The sequence below is a fragment of the Cyanistes caeruleus genome, chromosome 6 (assembly GCF_971803275.1).
Source record: "Cyanistes caeruleus chromosome 6, bCyaCae1.hap1.1, whole genome shotgun sequence".
In the NCBI taxonomy this organism is placed as follows: Eukaryota; Metazoa; Chordata; class Aves; order Passeriformes; family Paridae; genus Cyanistes; species Cyanistes caeruleus.
In genome coordinates, this window is record NC_141706.1 from 57707642 (window position 1) to 57728299 (window position 20658).

Below are 20658 nucleotides of genomic sequence, written 5' to 3' on the forward strand. Positions count from 1 at the left end.
CAGATGGGAAGCAATGATGTAAGCAGCTGTGAACAGAAGGGATGTGTCCAACAGGAAGCTTTTCTGTTCAGAAATGGGTCATTCTCTGAAAGTATTTGAAAACCTTGCAGCACACTGAAATGATTTAACCCATCTCAGTAATGTTTAATGGTCTGTACTAAACAGTGTCACATAATATCAGTCCTAACCACTTTGAATGAGGGCAAGTTACAGTGAAAAAAAGCCTGGACAATGCAGATGCCAGAAATATACCATCTGGATTCCAAGTGCCAAAAGAAGTGACAGGTTAAATGTCCAAACTCATCCTTTTCTATCTTCCATTAAATCTATATTCCACATTCTTTTCTATACTACTGGAAATAACCCAGTGTTGACATAGGTGAAAATGTTTCTAACAAGGATCTATCTAGAGATTGCGAGAATAGCCGTGGCTTGCACAGTCAGGGTACAATTTGCTTTGTTTTTCAGGAGTACAGCCTACTGGAATCAGTTATCTGAAACAAATTTGTCTGGGTTTTGCAAGCCATTAACTTGGCTGAAGATTAAAAGTGTTTACAATGTAGTCAAGTCTGCCAATCAACATGTTACTCTGTGATTCTCCTTCACAGAATTGCACACTTCTCACCTGGATTTGCCTTCTCCTGGAAAGCAAGGATTCCTTTTTTCACTTGGAAGGTGTAGCTATTAGCGTAGCATCCACAGTGAGGGAAAAAAGGCGAGCTAGAAACCATAGAGCACTATCTCATTTTAACAGACATGCTACAGCAGTTCAGAGGCCAAGAACTGAACATTTCTATTGCATTAAACGAATCAAACATTCGCAAGTCACAACAGCTGCGGAGGAAAGCAGCCAACAGGCTGGTAAACACACAACTGGCACTGCGAGCTGTCCCAACACATCAGCGATAGAGCAGCTCCCTGCCCTCCTGCCTGGAGCCAGTGCCTCTAGGAGGCACTATGGAACTGCAGTGTGGGGCACCTACAGCACTCAGAAAAACAGCCACAACCATAAATCCTCTTTTCACATGTTGTTGTTCATCTGCTCTCTACGAGGAGATGATTTATTTCTGTGGTAGGGAGCTACTCAAAGGGAAGCCTCAAAACATCCTAACAAGGATAAGTGTGACATATGTGTTATGTCAGCCACTACCCATTAGAAGGCCTATTTCCTAGAACTGACATAGATGCAAGCATTTTCTGTAAAACAGTCAAAGTGCTGACACCCTCTCTGATATTATGGAGGTCAATGTGAACTAGAAAATGCAACTTCTACTGATCTTTTTGTTTAGTCTAATTGTTCAGAACATTCTTCATAAAACACGCCACGTCAGGATACACCATGTTGTGTATGTGATATACATAACACATGATATTCATCCTCCACCTCGGTATTCTGGGCCAAGCTTTTCTTCACACTCTAGATCCCCATGGATAATAATTTTCTCTCCACAAAGAGTAAGCAGTGCTCATTCTCTACAAATCAGCATTCTGGTCAGGGGCAGAATGAGACCCCTTTGCTTCAGATAGTATGGGTCATAAGGTTCCATCTTTGTTCAGTTGAACTGATCTGGTACAGAACTGGAGTAGCACAGTGATGAGTCAAGCTCACTGTGTTTGCCCATGGAGTATTTTATTGTGTTCTTTTTGTCTGTGGTTCATGTACATAATCAAAAAGGTCACTCTACACTGAAAGCAGTTGTTTTGCCTTTGTTAATGGAAAAAACAATTCCCCATCTCACAATCCATAACAATAAAAATAAGAACAACAAAACTCCACCCACATGAAAGAACCAGCCAGCAAGAAGATCTTATTGCACAACATCTCCCCATCTCATAGAGGCCAACCCATCCCAATTCTCCCTAGATATCTGTTAAAGAAGCTGGGCTATAAAGCTCACCCTGAAGGTGAACAGAGCTTTTGGTCCTTTGCTCGATCCAAGCAATTACTGTGACTCATTGTTCTTATTTCATGACTGACTTTAATTTAAGGTCAATGTGGCAATGAGCTTGTCATGCTTGGACAGTAAATGATACACAGAAAACAGATGTTAACAGGTGTCTGCATATTACTCCCAGCTGCCACTGGACATATATGTTTGCTGCATGTTATGGTGCAGACAAACTTGGATTCTGAGCTAATTAATTTATCTTTAAAATTCTTCATAATTGTTTTATTGGAACTCCACTTTTATTGTAACTTGTGGCAATCCATAAAACTTTATGGCTTTTTTGTACAAAGGTCAAATATGCATAAAGCATGTGATTTAATTGAAAAATAGAAATATCTCAACTGAAAAAACAACATTTCTCGGTAGCTTTTAACAGACATTTAGGTTTGATGGTTCTCTTCTGACTTTTCTTCTATTTTGCTTTGGTTTTCAACCGAAGTTAATCCACAGTCTTTCAAAAGGTAAAACACATCACCTGGAGAGAAGGAATTAAGTAAAAGAAGTCTATTTTTTTTTCAACTTGGAAACAAAATTTCAGGATGTTTTCACTTCTTCCCCCAAAATTTTCCATTTATGACACTAACAGAGTTGACATACATCACTAGTAGTAGAAGTTTCAATCTCATCCTTGAAACACTTCAAGTCTTTATGAAAACACTGTCGAAATCAGCACTGCCTCCTGTGAAGGAGAGAGAGTCCAGGGTAAAGTCCAAACACAGCAAAAAATGGAGATTACTCTGTACCAGAGGTCTGATTCACTGCTTGGTCACACAGAATTTTGCGGCCCTCCATGGCATGCCTCCCTCTTTCCTCCATCAGGAAATGTTTTGCAATGGCACAAATCAAGCTCCTGAAACTTTCATTGCAAATCAAAAATCAAGACAGCTCAAGGCTGTCTAATTTTGGTTAGGATTTGCAATATTAATTAAGAGAACAGCCAATTCAGGCAAAGAGAAAAATATCTTGAGCTAAAATAATGAATACAGAGTTTGTTACAGCAACAAGACTAATGGTCTCATCTGTAATGATCTAACAGTGACTGCCTTTATATGGTACCTTGTTTTGATTTTCATATCAATAATTACATTATGTGCCTCAAAACATCTGGCTGGCTGGCTGGCTTGATTCATGTTAAAACCATCCTGTTTGTGGATATGCATTGGCATAGGAGTTATTGCAGAGTCACATAACAGATTGCAGGAGCAGCAATCATTCTTCAAAATTTTGCACTGCACCAGGACCGGGGATGGGGACCATTCCCCATCCTCCCTTCTGCCCTTAGAAGTTATGACTTGAATACATGAACTGAGCTTCCCAATGCCAAATGAAATCAGTGGCACAAAAATTCCTCTTTGTGCTCTTCTCCAACAGCTTCCCCAAGGCACAAAGTCAACACCAGAGCTAGTACACACTGCATGATGTCACCTTGTCACTAATGAAAACTAGAATGAGAATTTCTGCTGCACATTGTCCTGACAAGTGCTGGTTACTTATGGCCATGCTGGGTTATAACTTTCGAACAAATTGCACTTTTATTTTGGCTGTAAGGGTACACATGGCTGCCCATTCACAGGCTTTTGCATTTACTACTTCATGTGTGTCCTTAAGCACCTGTGAGGTAGCCTTCAACTAGGTCATCCAGTCTGAAACACAACTGTAGATTTGTCTGGCTTCTTCACTTCTTGGAATTAAATGGATTCAAACAGTTTGAGTGACTGTTGGGTATTTCCCTAATTTGTTTTGAAGTTACTTCATATGCAGAGCTACAGAATCTCATTGTGAGCTAACATGCAAAATGAATTTAAAGCAATCATTACAAAGTCTGTATTTCCTTCTCGCTTTCCCTGACTTCCTAGACTCTAACCCAAACTCCCAAAACAGCTTTTTCTGTTTGGGGTTTCAGTATTTACCATGTGTTTTATCTGCTAGTTATAGGACCAATTAAAATCTGCTAGTTATAGGACAGATTTGTGTAGCATCAACTTTCAAATATCTCCTGACCTAAGGGGAAAAATGTAAATTTGCAAAATGGGGCCAAAAGTAAATCCTTACATTATTTGCAATAACTTGCAATAACTGTTTCTTACAACTGTCAAAGTTGCCAGACCACCAGTTCTAATTTTATTTACATTGCAGGGGGAAACTATAAAGTGAGTGGGGAAGAAGAAAAAACAGTCCCTACCTACTTAACAAGTTGTCTTTTAAGACATTTTTAATATTATCTTTCATATTTAGAACCAAAGTTTTTTCAAGCCACAAAGTGCCTGTTCTGACATGGCCATTAAAACAAATACAAGTAATTACACAGCTCAACATAGTGTATACAGTAATCTGTGTTTGCCCAGAGTTGTTAACAGGAAGACTAGTGTGAGTTTGGCATTCTGCAGCATCTGAGTTTCCTTGTAAGGTCAATGCCTTCAAAGCAGGTAGTGGCTGACAGAATTCCAAGAGCTGCTTCACATTCATGGGCTGCTTCACAGCACATGGTCCAGAAGAACTCTTAAGCTTAAAATTGATTGAGCAGTGGTTGGTTTTGTTTTGGAACCACAAAGACCTGCAGCACTGAGTTGATATTCTGGGAGATGATTTGACTAGAATTTCCTTCATTGCTCTCTGCATTGCTCTTCTGCTCTGCAAGAGCAGAAGCCAGGGAGGAAAGCAGAACTCAGGATCTCTACTAGGTCCCTGTTCTGGCATCAGTGGTGCCACATAATTGGAGCACAATGTACACACATTAGTTCTAAAGGGAAGGTTTTCATTTTTTCCAGGACTTGTCTGGATACACAATTATTGCAGTGGACCAACTTTTAGGTATCTTTTAATATAAACTCATTGCTTGTTCCAAAGTTAAATCTTTGCCTGAGCTCTGATTTCCACAGTGATTTTACAATACGAAGTTTCAAGAGTCTGTATTTTCTAAAAGGACAGATTGTAGGTCACAGATTAAGAAATGGTTATAATCATCTGAGTCAAGATTCTTTCCACTTGATTTTTTTTTTTTTAAGACATACAGCTTTGTGCAAATTCACAAGCTTCTGACAGTCTCTCTGATCAAAATCTCTACTACAGTACATTTTCCTCTGCCTGTTCCTCACTCCTCCCTGTACCCTAAGGCCAAATTATACAAATGAATGTCTTGGGTTTTATGACATAGACGCTCTTGAGAAATATTAACCCAAAGTCATATTAAGTTTTCTTGCTTCTAGTTCCCTGACAAGCTTGACAGACAGAGTAATTTTTAAAAAATCTCACTAAGATACAAGTTATCTTCCAAATAATTGCTAATGCTTAATAAGGCAAAGCCAAAACAATTCTATGATTTTGTACAGGGAATTGTGCAAGTCATGCCTTTTAATGATCATTAAGCTTTTTTTCATTATCTTTAATTCTGAAAGGGTCTGGCTGAGCATGTAGAGGCAATAAACTTTTCATTTAAACTCCCTAATAGATGAAAATTGTCAATTACAATGTATGAAGTCAGGGGTGCCTGATTCACCAGACCTTAATGTTCAAACAAAAAGAAATGTCCTAAATCCAGACAGATTAAAAGCAAAGAAAATCTTAAACCAGCACCCTACTGTGAAACTACAGAAGACCAAAGGGCTTGTCAATATTTGTTGGGCTATATATATATCCACCTGACTTTGTTGTACAAATCAGTGATATAAGTTCACAACCCCTATCAGACATATGCTTGAAAATATGTGTTTGCACACACACCGACATATACAGGTGTATGTATACATATACAGCTACCTAGGGAAAAATATCAGGCTAGCAGAGCTACCAGGGATTTGGGCAAGAAGTTAGAAAGAAACTAAATACCATACAACAGTTATAACTTTGATTAGTTCTGAGATACAGTGCTGCTGAATCGAGCGCTTGCATTATCTACTGTAGCCCTCATACTGCCATGGCTGCAAAATTTGCTTTCTTTTAAAGGTAGTTCGACTTCCTAAAAGGACTTTCCATCCCAGCCCTTACTTGGTGAGTAGCACTATTGAAATCAGTTTCATGATGTGAAACAAGGCAGTGTTTCAGTACTGAAATTAAGACATACCTGCCCAGAGATCCTGATCCTGTTTGCCTCCTGCATGAAAACAGCTTAGTTAGGAACAATGAAACCACTAACACAGCGGAGGCAAGAAGTTCTCACCTGAGAAGGATTAATAGGAAATCACAGGAAAAAAGTTTTGAAAATCCATTCCTAATGCCCAAGGTATGAAACTATTGTATAACATAATCAAGATCTTTAAGAGTAGCAACCAAAGACATTTGATATGTTCTGATTCGATTGCAGATTACTGGTTGCAATCTGCGGTCTGTTATGTAAGTCAGGGCAAAATGCCATAAAAGTTACCTCTGACCTTAAACATAGTTGAACCCTAGTGACCTATTATGGACATTTGTTTTTCTCTCAATTTCTGTTAGAAAGAGGAAATAAATTTCAGGTTACGTGTATTTTTCCTGAGCAATTTTTTTTCAATTCCTACCTGTCTACCTCATCAAAACTGCCTCTGCCTTCCATTCATCAGAGCACACAAGGTATCTCCCAGGACACAGAAGGACTGCCACAGGACTGCAGTGAAAACAATACTGAAGTAAATTCAAACTGCATGTGTCATTCCTGACAATCATTATTACTTTAATATTTCATTCTGGAGTTAATATTCTGCCTGATCACTGTCAGCTGGGGATGTATATTTATCATACCAGCAATGTTAGGGTAAAGAGAAAAGATTTATCATTCTTTCAGGATGAAGGGCATGAGTCTTTGGGTTGGTGCATTTTGTTGTGGGGTTTTAATTTTTGGAGACAAACAAATTTGTCTCATCATATAAAAAAAATAAGTCAATAATAAGTAATAACCATTCTTTCTCCTCATTAGTTCTTCACTAACAACATCACTGTGATGTTTTCTCGGATACTTCACTTGCATTAGAGCAATTTTGTTGTTTTTCCAATTCCAAAGCAGAACAATAATGACAGTAGCATCCAAAAGAGTTTCTTGTAATTGCCTGAATTGTACAACACCTTACCAGGATGTTAGTAAAATAGCCAAAGAATTTCACATTATAAAACTGGGCATATCATCTGATATAGCAATTTTGAGGACATTTTCAGACTAGTCAGAGTTTATAAGCTTTCCCAACTCTAGTTTAGCCAAAAGTCTTTCATGGACCATCTGGTTCTAATGAAACACAACCAGAATATTTGCTGGTTTTTTCACTATGTAATATTAAATTAAAGCTTAAAACATCAGTAAAGCAAAATCCATTCTTTTTATATTATGTTTTTTAAATTAAACATTAAGTATTTTGGCTAAGTAAATGTGTTTATTTTAGTAAAACTGCACAGCATATACTATATGATACAGTCAGCAGAATCCTTAGTGCACTTACTCCTGGTCCATAGCCCACTGAGGCAAAAGGAAGTGTTTCCATTGACATCAATGGGCTCAAAATGAGGTTCCTGCTATGAGTGACACCACATCCTTACTCATCCCAAAACGTGAATGAGGCTTCAATATTTCTCCTGAGAAAGGTTCAAATTATGCTTACAGTAGCTCTTCCTAAATTAAGTAATAAAAGAACCCAACTGTGCATCCTATACACATTTGGTAACCCAGCTGAAATTGAGTGAAATCAAAATGATGTCATGAGAGGTTTTACAGTGGAAAGGCATTGTGAACTACACAGTTTTTAGCAATGAAGTTGAACAGCAATGGGGTTTTGAGAATCCCACCCTAAATGTGGCTCATCACTTCTGAGCTCATCCACAACAGGTCACAATTCCCTGCATTTCACCATCAGTCTTAACAGTTTGTTCTGCATGTGGAAACAAAGACTAAGATTTCAGAAGATGTGTAGGAGAAAAGTCCATTTTTAACAACAAAAGTGCCCACCTACTGTAGATTCAAAGAGGTCAAATCAAGCAACCAAGGTCAACCAGCCGCTGCCTGAAGAAGCTTCCACCTTCCACAACTCAGCTAAAGTCAACCAACATCAAATATAATTTCTTACTTATGAAACCAGTTTGTTTTGCTGTAGCAAGTGGCCATCCTCTTTTTTTCTGTATTTTGTTCTTTGCAGTTCCTATCACTATAACCCTCATAGCAGAGATTCATCCCTCTCGTAGGAAACCCAGTAATAAATATCCCACACATTTCACTGAGGCTAGATGAAGATGCTATCCAAAGGGGATATCACAGCCTGTTCTGCTTTATCCACTCCCTCAAATCCAATTCTGCTGATAAGGTAAACTTCATTTTGTTCCTCCATTCTGCTTTTTTCTCCTTTCTTCTTGGTAGTTTCCATGTTATTATTACAAAACAGTTAGAAGAGATAGTTCCAGCCCTGAATTCCTTACAAAGTCCCCTAAACAGGAGTTTTTCTGCGTGAAGAAAGGGCTGAGAGAGGACTGCATGAATTGGCCCATACGGAGTTACATGCTAACTGTTGTTATTGTTCTCAGAGAGTGCATTTAAGGTTTTGGGAACAAACAATAAAACGAACAGCTGAACAATTTTAATCATGGCCCAGTTCCTAGTAACAATTATTTTTAAGCTGTCTCACCATTAGCTAGACTCTGATTTTTTTTTTCCCAAGGAAAAAATACATTATGTAAAACTTAAAGAAATACTGGCTCTAAATGACAGAAAAAGTAAAAAACAGATTCTGAAATGTAGCATGCTATGACCTGTGCTACTAGCCCAACATTTGTGAATGAGTTACACACGATTTTTAAAATATTCCTTTCTCTATATATCTAATGTACAAGCCAGTCCTCTAGGAAAATATGCTTTCCTAGATAAATTGAAAGAGTGGTCTCTTAACTATAAGAATAGACAGAGAATATCAGATTTTGACCACAGAAATGTCTGAACAAAACTAGAATTCATGCTCATATGAAAGGCATATTTCATGCATTCTGTATTTCAAAATGCTACAGCAGGGACACATCAAATCAGAGTAAGATGACAGCTCACACAAGCAAATGGGAACAGGAGAATAAGATGGCACAAAGATGTGAAGACATTTGGAGAGACTACTGACCAAGAATATCCTTTTAAGATCCCCTCTTCATTCATTCAAGGCCTGATTCAATTACTTCCACTGGAGTCAACAGGAAGACTTGTGGTCTTCAGTGTCTGTTATTGTGGCTTATTACTTGTGTTACAGTAGCACACTGAATATTCAATTAAGCTCAAGCACTGTAATACCAGGTGCTACACAAACACCCACAGTGGCATAATCCCTTTTTACCAGTGCTTGCATCAAGCAAGACCTTGAATCATGTAGGGGAAAAAGAAATACAGCAAAAAAAAAACATGGGAAAGAATCCAAAGGGAGCCCAGGGGATTTAAACTGGATTACAAATAGAGTCAGTGGCAAAGCAAGGAGGACTGGTTGCCTGCACTTTCTATTAACCCATTCTGCCTGTTGATGAATTTTGGGCCAAACCCACACCACACAATATGAATGATAATTGAGTGAATGTAGTAAAAAGCCTACCTGCTAAATAAAGTGAACTGCCACTGCATTTCTACTTATGGAGATTTCATACACTCTAATAAAAATACTTTGTGTGCAGAAGGCAGGAATCACAAGTGCTCCATTTGCAACTCGTTTTTAATAAGAATTCTGCAGGAAAACGTCATTAACAGAAACAGAATCACTTCAGAGGTCACCCATTTCCCCCCACCCCACAGTACAGCAGGCTCAGTTATAACCACGTCATTCCTAACAGCTGTTTGTCTCATCTGTTGATGGATGCTCCAAGCTAACAGTAAGCAGTCTGTTCCAGCACTTCACCTCCCTTGTCATTAGAACTGTTTTCCTTAATTCTAATCAGAACCTTTCTTGTTACAGTTGATGTTATTAGCTCTTCCACTATGTCCTCTCTTCAGTCTTCTCTTCTTTGGGTTAATCAACACAAACACAATCAGATCTCTCCTTAAAATTATCCTGTCAACTGACATTCAGCTTCAGGCCCACTGTTACCTTAGTGCTTTGAATTTCATCTCTAAATGTATTTTTGAATTTTACTTATTTTATTTAGTGCATATAGAATTAGTGCCAACTGCAAATTTTATAAGCCTGTTCAATACCATCATAAAGGACACTACTTAAAACCTTGAATACCGGGAGACCTTAACAGATCCTCATTCAATACATTGAAGAACTACTAAAAAGCACTATTTAGATGCACTTAGTAAGCCTCTTTTGCACCCACTCCACACTAGGTTAATTGAGAATATTTGCCTTGATTCTCATAAGAATGCTATATAAAGCAATATCAAAGATCTTACTAGAATCTACACAGACTTGCTAATTCTTGTGTACCCAGGGTCTGCTTCTCTGTTGTGGATTGGCTTGACACAGACAACTGATGCAATTTTCTACTGACTCTTCTTCATACATTGGGTGCTGTTTTCTGTGTATTATATGTGTTTAAATTTAGCTTGTTTGCAATTTTTCCACAATTTGGAGGGAAATTGTATTTATATTAATCAGTATGTTCTTTCTGACTTTTCTTTCCCCTCCTTTCTAAAGCTAGTCACTACCTTTATCCTTTTTCTCACCTATCTTCAGTGAGTTATCAATTACTAATTATTCTGAACCTCACTTTCTTTAAAAATCTCTAAAGGTGTTATATAAATTCCAGACAATCTGAAACCATTAACTTAGTTAAATACCATGTAGTTAAAACCTGTAACTTAGTGGAAGTACACAGAGAAGGTTCATTTTGCAATTTCCTGAGTTTTTTAAGTGTTTGGTTTCGGAATTTTAATTGCCCCTTCAATAAAACCTTTCTCCCCTTTTTAAACAATTGGGGGAAATAGCTGGTTATTTTTAGCAGCATGTGTTATTTATTGCCTAGGAACAAAGCTGGATCATTCACATACAGATTTAGTCTTATGGCTATGAGGAATAAATATTCTGTTTGGATTCTCTGATGACTAAAAAAAAATTATTTCACATCTTCCCTTCCCAAAAACAATTGCACTATGCAGAAATATCAGTGAAATGCTGCAGCTGAACTAATTAAACTTATTCCACAGAGCTATTTATCTGAGACACAAAATATTATCGCAGAATCACAGAATCAATTAGGTTGGAAAAGACTTTGGAGTTCATCAAGTCCAACCTATGACCTATCAACACCTTATCAACTAACCCATGGCACTAAGTGCCACATGCAGTCTTTAAGCATCAGTGCTTTCAGATGGCAAATAAAAATCTTCAAAGACAGTTCAGAGGGTTTTTTTACACAGTGAGGCATCATTGACTTCAGCCAGAGCCAGGTCAGAGTCAAAAACTGCAATGTTCCCCATCTACTTCCTTTCTTCTCAAGCAAATACAAAGCCAAGGTTAACCTAAGTATACTCTTCAGCAAATGAAAGTGTTGTTTACACTGTTGCATACAGTCTTGACACCAGCTCACTACTAAATTCCATGACTGTGCAATTATGAGAGTCCTACCTACCTTGGCAACATAATCCAGACATTGAAAGTGGAAAAGGAATCAGCAGAAATAGTCATAATCATCATCAACCTCATCTAATACTCAGTTAGCTTCCTGTCCATCCTACATTCAATGTGGAGAGAGTAACAAGTCATTTATTTCTCTGTGACTCTATATGTCAAAGAATTTAAAAAACAAAAAACAGTTCATTGTGAAAACTTAAACCATTGTCACACTGCATAATAAGAATACTACATGGGAATATTTAGGTGGAATTGCCTGATTTATTTCATTCTTTTTCAACTGTTGATAAACATGCATCTAATATTTCCAACTTCTATGAATCTCCTGCCCATTAACCACAACTTTTCAATGCAAGGCCCAAACTACTTAATATCATCCCTGTAAGTAAAGTTGTTTTCAAAATAAGAGATTATGGAATAAACTCTTGGCAGGAGGACAAACCTATAAACAATTCAGACAATTTATTATACAAAGATTGGTTGGAATATCAAACAAACTGCCAAAAGTTTTGCAGCCAGCAGTTAAAGTGGCTTGTGTACATTAATTCAAGAAACAGTTGGATTATTCTTTGGAAAAGAAGGAAATACTACAGGGCAGCAGTCACTAGCTTCTTTTTTTTCTCTCCCTGTTTTTTTTGTACAGCTGGGATTATGGTTAGACTTTTCCACATAATTAACAAATATACTACAATTAGCAAACTTTTTTTCATTTTCTGTAATCTGCAAAAAAGTTTCCCATGGTTTTACAAGGCTGACCAGTTGGTTCCTTTTGCAAGACTACATATCTCTACTTGCTGAAGTAAACATGTCTCTTTTTTTTGGCTTAAGAATGCCTAGCAGCACTTTAAAAAGAAATTTGAGCCTGAAAAAACAGATGAGAAAGACCAGATAAAGTAAAACATCTTAATGAGTAGATAATTCAATAGATACCTGGAGAACAGAAAAATTGAAACAAAGAACATCTTCATTTGTTACATGTTCTGTCATGTTCCACCATTTTGTGGTCATCAGGACTTATTACACAGCAGGAAAAACAATTAGATACAGGATAAATAGTTCAGGGGAAAGTAAACAACATGAAAAGTCAAATGCAAATTCATTCTTCATCAGACTTTTATGTCATAATAAAACTGATAAAAATTGTTTTTGTTGGAGAAGTGATTGCAAACTTTTCCAGAAAATTAAAACACTAAGATAGATAATCACCAACAAAGGAAAGCAGAAAAAGGAAAAAAGAAAGATTTCATGGAGATTCAAATTTTTCATTGGGAAAGAGAAAAATAAGAAGGTTTGAAGATTCCTGGTAACAGTAAAGTCCCATCATTCAATCAAGTTGTCCTGGTGCCACAAACAGAAGGAGTAAATACAGAAGAAGTGGTCAGAGTCCTGGAGATTGGGTGACTTGATAGCAGTGACCATGAGATGGTGGAATTCAGGATCCTGAGGAGACAGAATCAGGCAAAAAGCAGAATCACAACATTAGACTTCAGAAGAGCAGATTTGGTCTGATTAAGAACCAGTTCAGGAAGAATCCTGTGGCAGAGTCCTGGAGCAAAGAGAGGTCTGTGGCAGAGGATTAATTTTCAAAGATGATCTCATCTGTGTTCCAAAACTGTCTATCCCCATGTGCAGGAACTCAAGCAAAGGTGGCAGGAAGCCTGAATGAAAAGGATGCTCCTGAAAAAACTCATACACAAAGAGAAAGTATACAAGATGTAGAGAGGTAGGTGGACCTAGGAAGAATGCAAAGGCAGTGTTTAATCACACAGAAATTGGATTAGGAAAGCCAAAGCAGCTGAAGGGTGGGAAGGGGAACAAGAAAAGCCTCTACAAGTACAGTGGCAGCAAAAGAAAACCAATAAATGTAATTTATTTTGATTTTGGAAGGGCTTTTGACACTACCTTCAATACCATTTTTACAGAAAATTAGTAATCAAAGTTAAATAAGTGGAGAGGAAGATAGACTGACAACTAGCTGAATGGCTCAAAGGGCTGCAGTCAGTGCTAGGAATTCCAGGTGAAGAAAACAGATTCCTTGTTACTACACCCACACTAATTAGTAAATAAGCCAGAATGAGAACAGAACAATGTCTGTCATGTAGCTATGATGTGACATCATCAGATGACGTTCTACATGCCGGAGGCAAAATCTATCAGGTTTAAATTAAGATACAGTGTAGATTTACTAGAAAGCTTTTGTTTTCTTGATTCAAGCATTTATCATAATTTTAGACTAACAGCTAGAGTTCATCTTTTGTAATGATAAATTATGGTTGGATGAAACTTGTTTGGGCCTGCCCTTTATTTCATTCTTAGTTGCATTCCCTTAGTCTTTTAGGAACAAGTAGTGAAATTAGGAAGTCCTCTTACAAAATGGTTTACAAGAAAGCAGGGTTATTTCTGCAAACAATGGAAAAGTCCAGTTGTTGAATATCTATTCCCAAGAGGGGAAAATAAAATGAGGTTATTTGGGGAAAAAAAAAAAATCATGTGAAAAGATCTTCACAGTGATGGAGATGTCAGAGATGCTGTGATCTACCTTGGCATGAGGTAAAAAATTACACACCGAAGCTTCAGAGAGTAAAAGATTCACAGTTGCACACTCAGGATGTTACTAGAAACAAAGCTGTAGAGGAAAATAAAGATCAAATACTAAATTATGGACAAAGGTCAGTCATGGAGAAAGGCAACACTTCTAAAAAGAAAGCCTGAAATAGTATCTGTAAGCAATGCTAGTGACAAGGGAGAAAGGGAGGAGAATTGTGCCTGTGCATGTTTATTATTGCCAAATAGGCTGAAAAAAAAATCAACATCACTTCTATGGTATTTTCTTTCACTGGACCTAAAGGACAGCAGCAGCAGAATCTGCTGTTTGTGTTAAAGTGTCAGGAGGAGAAAGATCAAAGACATGGAAACATCTGCTTCTAGAAGCCACTTGAAAAATAATTATGCAATAGCCTGTGAAAAACATCTGTTGAAAATGCTGCTGTCCACCCATCAAATAGAAGAAAGACACTTCAAGAAAATATAAGAGAGACCGGAAGAAGATCAGGGCTCATTTTGTTCTTGAAACATCCATTACCTCAAATCTAAACTGAGACCCAAAGGCAAGTTTAGCAAAAGAAAAACACGACAGAAGCAAGCATCATGATAGACCACTGCAGAACAGATGGTACAACCTGTTATTACATAATCAATACAAACAGAGCCAGAAATCATGCTTGTACTCTTTCTCAAGACAAACAAATTGCTTCCTGGGAATTTTCAGCCCTCCCATTCACAGAATCTAAAGCCTTGCATTTAGTTATGGAGTTCTCTGCTCCACAAGAGCAAGCCTATTCCAGCTCAGAGCCTCCCTGCCAATCACTCAGAGGAACCTGAGTTCACATCACACTCTATCTCCACTCATTATATGTGATTGATTTAACATCCAAACCTTTCAGGAGGACTACTGAGCCCAATACAGCATTGTGTTGACATGATTCCACCTGGATTGTAAAAAATACTCTCTCCTTACCACTTTGATGTGCTGTACACACTCAACAGCTCGTTCAGTACTGGAATACATGTCCTGACACAGGGGAATTTATCTAAACCATTTTAATCAGCAATTAAGATAGACAGTGCATGTGTGCTGTTATCAGGTTCCTGCTGATTAGCAGAAACTGGCTGAACAACAAGGTTTAACACTCTTCTACCCTGTGCCTGTTTAGCCAAAGTAAAGGAGTTCACATTTTAGTTCTTAAAAAGCCAAAAAAGCAACAACTGACACCTTCCAACTTCTGCATCAAATAATCAGCATAGCTAACTTCACCTACATATCAAATGGCATATTGGTGAGATTCTACATTGCATATGACAGAAAGAGGCTGGGTATGAGACCCTTGGCTCTCTTGAATCCTCAAGTCCGTGCTTAAACTCAGTTGCATAAGAAATTCTGCCCTTCCTACCAAAAAAAATTCCCCTCAGGCCTTAGAATAGACCCCTCAAATAAAATGATGTGTTGCTGCATTTGCCTCACAAGTGCATCTTTTGTCAGTAGGAAGCAAACCACTTGCTACAGATATATTATGGTACCTAGTATGCTTTAAGATCCTCAGGGGTAAGGAACAAGACACAGTAATGTAAAATATTATTTTTATATATTTTATAAAAATAATGACTTCAAAATATAGCCACCTTGCTGCTTATCTGTCAGAAGAAAATGGAACAAAGGGAGGAGGTGTGGTTTTTAAAATGCCCAAAAAAACTTTAAAGCAGATATTTAATCCATAGTAATTCACAGGAATTGAATTCTCAAAACAGTGGTTTGTAAGAAGCATCACTGCAATGTTTTCTGTGCTTATTTTCACAAATAATTTTTATGAAAAGTTTTAGGCTCTGTTACTCCCAGTTCTTTTCTGACCTATCAGCAGCGCTTAATGCAGATGGTTTAATGATTGTTTTGTTTCTCTAATTTTTTTTTAAAGGAACATTTAGTGAACCCAAAATTCAACCCCAATATTCAGGGTCTGGCAAAAAACATCCATGGTTTTCTGCCTAAAAGCATTTACAGATGAGGAGTAAAATGCTCTGACAGATTTAGGTATTTGTCAAGGAGTGGGAGGGCAGGTGGGAGAAAGCTATGAGTATGTGCTGCTGTCCTCAAGTGTTTCCTTGAAATCCACAGACTCACAGCAGTGTTCAAAAACAAGATCAGTGTCAATCTTAAACATTCTCTTGCTTATAGAAGACCTCTCTTCTAATTCCCATGGAAGAATACATGTTTTGGAGATCTGGGAGGGAAATTTATGAAAGTAAAGTTGTTCTGTTCCCTAGGTTAACATGACAGAGGAAGAGCTCTGCCTATCACTTCACTTTAAAACAACTGGAAAAGAGAAAAGATATTGCCTTTTGAATATTTTGCACAATTAAGCAATGTAAATTTGGCTCAGTTAAAGCATCTTCAGGTTCCTCTCTCCTGCAGCTGGAATGCAGTGAATTGAAGAGCAACTTAAATATTTTAAGAGAGCACGATACATTCTGGTTTTGTGCTCCAAAGTACATGGAAGTCTATATTATGGAATGAGATTCCAGGATGAGAGCAGGTTTGCCTGTGGCATTTGGGAAGAGCAGCAATTGGCTTCATTCTAGAATTTCCACAGCTAAGCTAACATAGGTCAAGTGTGTCAGACCAATTTCCGTGTCAGTAGACCAGCATATGCACATAAATGTGGAATGGTTGCTCCTTGACTGTAAATGATCTAGTAACAGTTCATTACAATGCTGCCACTGACTTCTAGTGCCAGTTAATTTAACAGTCAGTGTAATTTATTCAAAACCTTGGGTACAATGTAATCTGTATTAAAAGCAGAAATTGCCATCTAGTGACAATTTCAAGTTGCCTAGGATGGCTGGGGGAGCGAATAACTATGCTTACTAATACATTTCTGGGTTTTTTTAAGTTATTTTTAAGAATAACTAGAAAAGGAAATTCCAGCATCTTGACAGATGTGAAGACTGACCTACACCAAGAAGCTAATTTGGATTACAGTAGAGTATGAATTTAAATGCAAATCTTCCTGATTAACCCCTGAGATAGCAACTTCTGGTATGATTTGTCTTGCACAGACTTGCCTGAGAATTTGTGCAAAAAATTAATCTGAGGCAATTTATCAGAAGGAGCCTCTGTGGAGTAATTTCCTATAACAAAATCCCTGGGACTTCTTGTTCAAATTATGATAGTTTGTGCATTCAAATCCTTTTCTACACCTGACAGGGCTCTCACCAAGACTGGGTGCTCAGCTCCACTGGACTCTGCTCTCTAGCTCTATTAGCGAAGAAGGAAAAGTGTGATGGAGGCTCCTCTGTGCAGAGGGTCACACTCACATTTTCACCCAGCAGTTCACAGCCAAACTTCATGCACATGGCCTAACACAATTCCTAGAGGACACTCAAGTAAAAGAATAACCACTTTCTCACATATGAATGAGATGTAACCAACACATCAGTGAGACAAACTGTGTAATTCCAAACATATTGGCAGGAATTGCTCCTGTCCAGCAAATGGACTTTGCCCCATGCCATAGACCACCACAAGCAGGGAAAACCCTGGCAAATCTTGGCCTCTTGGGAAGAAACAGATTTAATCTGATCTTCAGATATTTGAGTGAGAAAAATACAATGTATAAAGCTGCTCACACTTGAACCACTTGTATCATGCTCCGAAAGCAACACCTGATAGTCAGTAAAACTTACTTGGAACACATGAAATCAGACAGGTTTGATTTCTGTCAGCTGCCTTATGAATCCTCTAATCTTACCACTTGCTCATCTTATGGGTCTCAAAAAATTATTTTAAGTTAATCAGCCTTCAATTAATATTATGCCCATTTCCACTTAGAAATCTTGTAGGATTTTCCATCTTATTCAGGTATGCTCCAAACCATCCACTTTACAGCAGAAAGAAATAGCTTATCAGCTAAAGAACAATGATGTCACCAATTTTTATTACATTTTTCTACCAGCTAACATACAGATTAATTTGGATTTTTTTATTTTTTTACCATAATTCAATCTACAATAAACAAAAATATGTAATTAATTTATTAATTAATTTATTAATTAATAATCTGAAACACTAAAGATGTTAACATAAAGCTCCACAGCACTTAGAATTTTGTGGAAACTATTTCAGGGTGGAATGAAACTCTATATATGAGTGGAGTCTGGCCAAGACAGTTTAGGTCCCCAAGTGGACAGGTAAAATTTAAACTAGCAGCATTTAGAAATCAAAGACAAAACTTGAATTTCAGTGCCATTTTTGAAATAATTTGCTGTATTTTTTAGCTGTATGTACCATTTTAAGGCATCTTCCCACTGCTAATGCATAAAAAATGTATGTCCCTAGAAATTTCAGGCAACTTAATTAATGAATTTTGGTTTATTTGTGGGCTCTTGACTATGGGAAGGTAGAAAATGAAAAAATTTACTGTTTTCTTCCTTCAAAATTCTCCTTCTATCACTTTTTCATTTTCACTAAGGCTGAAATAGATCTTGCACCAACAAAAGCACAAGCCTCTGTAATTTGAAATAAAGCAGTAACTGCTTTCAGACGCAGCAGCACCAAATTCTTGCTCTGTGTGGACAGCACGTGTCCTCTAGCATCCCAGGTCTGTGAGAGCAAAACCATGATAAGTTTGAGCTATGATGAGACTATAAAACTATATAAAACTATGATAAGATAAGCTAAAATGAGCTGGTTGTGTCAAGTCTTCTAGACCTCATTAGCTACAGCAGCTCATTTTTTAATACCTATTGTATTGGCCCCCCTGCAGCCACTGCATCCTCTGTGCTACAGACACAACTCTGTGGAGCACATGCATCAGGACATTGGGCTCTCAGCAGCACAAGAAGCCTCAGCAGTGCAGTCTCTGGGTCTCTGCACAGAGCATTTGAGTCACTGCCTTGGATTTGGGTATCCAGATTCTGCCTAAGTTTTTCTCTATGCACCTAAGTGCTTTTTTGGATCTCACTCTAAATTCTTACATATCATAAAATCTTTTCCAAAAACTCCATTAATTTCTCCAGCAATTATCAAAAGAACATGATATTATTTCACTAAACAACAAAATAAAGAATGCATTAAATTGTTTTTCTGGTTTGAAATGAACTATGAAAAAAACCCCACATCTGCAAAGTGAACCTAAAACATTGGTTTGTGTGCTTAAAACACTTTATAACAAAATATACATGTAGCAACTTCTGAGACTCTACTGTTGCTGGATCATAAAATCTATTGCTTAACTGCTATCAACAAATGTATAAAGACACCTAATTAACCAGTTATATGCACACACTTTGCTTGTCCACACCAAGAAACACAAACACTGCACAAAACTCTTTGCAATGTCCTCCACACTGCTGAGAGATTACTCAGCATCTGCATGAAAATACACTCCTGCAAGGGAACACAGGATTAAATGAATACTGCATGATCTAGAAACAGCAGGACTTCTAGTCCAGGCAAGTGTAATGACTTTGCTGTGTTTTCTTGGGAAACAAAAATACTTTATTTTGTCCTTTCAGAACCCCACGATGGAGATACCCAGCATCATTTCTCAGGGCTGGTGTTATAAAATGAATTAAAATAGTAGGGACAGGTTGCTAATATTAAATAAACCTGTTGGAATGAGAAAGCATCCATACACATAGGGCTTAATAAGGCAATTCTCTCCTTCTCTTTACCATGTAAAATAAGAAAACTCTAAAGGTTTCCAACTCATCACCCTTACAGGAAGTATCTTTTATTCCTTCTGGCAAAATTTTAGTATTCAAGCTGGAAGATGTGGGTTCTACTTTCATCTTCTTTTGATTTATATAATGATCCTGTTTGTTTTTATGAGCTCAATATACTGTCAACAACAACGGGACTCTCAGCTGGGCTTTGTGGATGCCGATGCTGAGCTGAAATTGAATTTAAATAGCTCTGAAGTTTGTCTGAACCACAACCTTCAGATTCATGACCAAACTTAGGATGGAATGAGACCCATGTTCTGTCCCAGGGCCATTCTTCTTCTACATGGTTGTTTTATTCCCTTGACACTCCAAGGATAACATCCCCCAAGGAGAGATGGAGGTTTTGCTTCTCTCAACTGCAGAAAAGATGTACTATTAGGAGAGACATGCCCCTTGGAGCTGCAAAGGATGGCTATATAGACATTATCAGCACGTTTCTGACCTTTTCAAGAAAGTAACAGAAGTAGGTGAGATGCCTAACCACAAAATTAAATTTCAGAGTTAGTATTTTGGATCAGTGTTTTAACTAAAAGGATGCATAAAAGGTAAACTCGGAAGAGGAAAAAAAAAAAAATCAAAGTAACATACAAGACCTGTAAAAAGTGTCCCCTTAGGGGGAAAACATCCATTAAGTCTTTATCTGTCATGGCTCAGTCTCACTTTCCATGAAAATTTCTGTAAATGAAGAAAATATCTGAGAAAAAAAAAACCCATAAATCAGGGAAGAGCATGACACAGCTCTTGAAAACACTGAGTATTTGGTACAGACCTCCAGCACCAACTGCTAGCACAGCTAACTGCTGCTTGTACCAAAGATAACAAAAGACTTTCAAAGACCCTGCAGAATATCTATAGTCCCATGAGGAGACTATACCAACATTCTAAATAAATTACTAGTGTAATTTAACCTATTGATAAGGTCATTGCAAACTTCACTAACG

At 37.6% G+C, this 20658-nt stretch overlaps 1 long non-coding RNA gene across 1 annotated transcript in view; it reads right to left on the minus strand.

Annotated features, from left to right (window-relative positions):
- Positions 1-20658, minus strand: part of LOC111929812 (uncharacterized) — a 173179-nt gene that overhangs the window by 92247 nt on the left and 60274 nt on the right. The gene's annotated exons all lie outside the window — the stretch shown is intronic.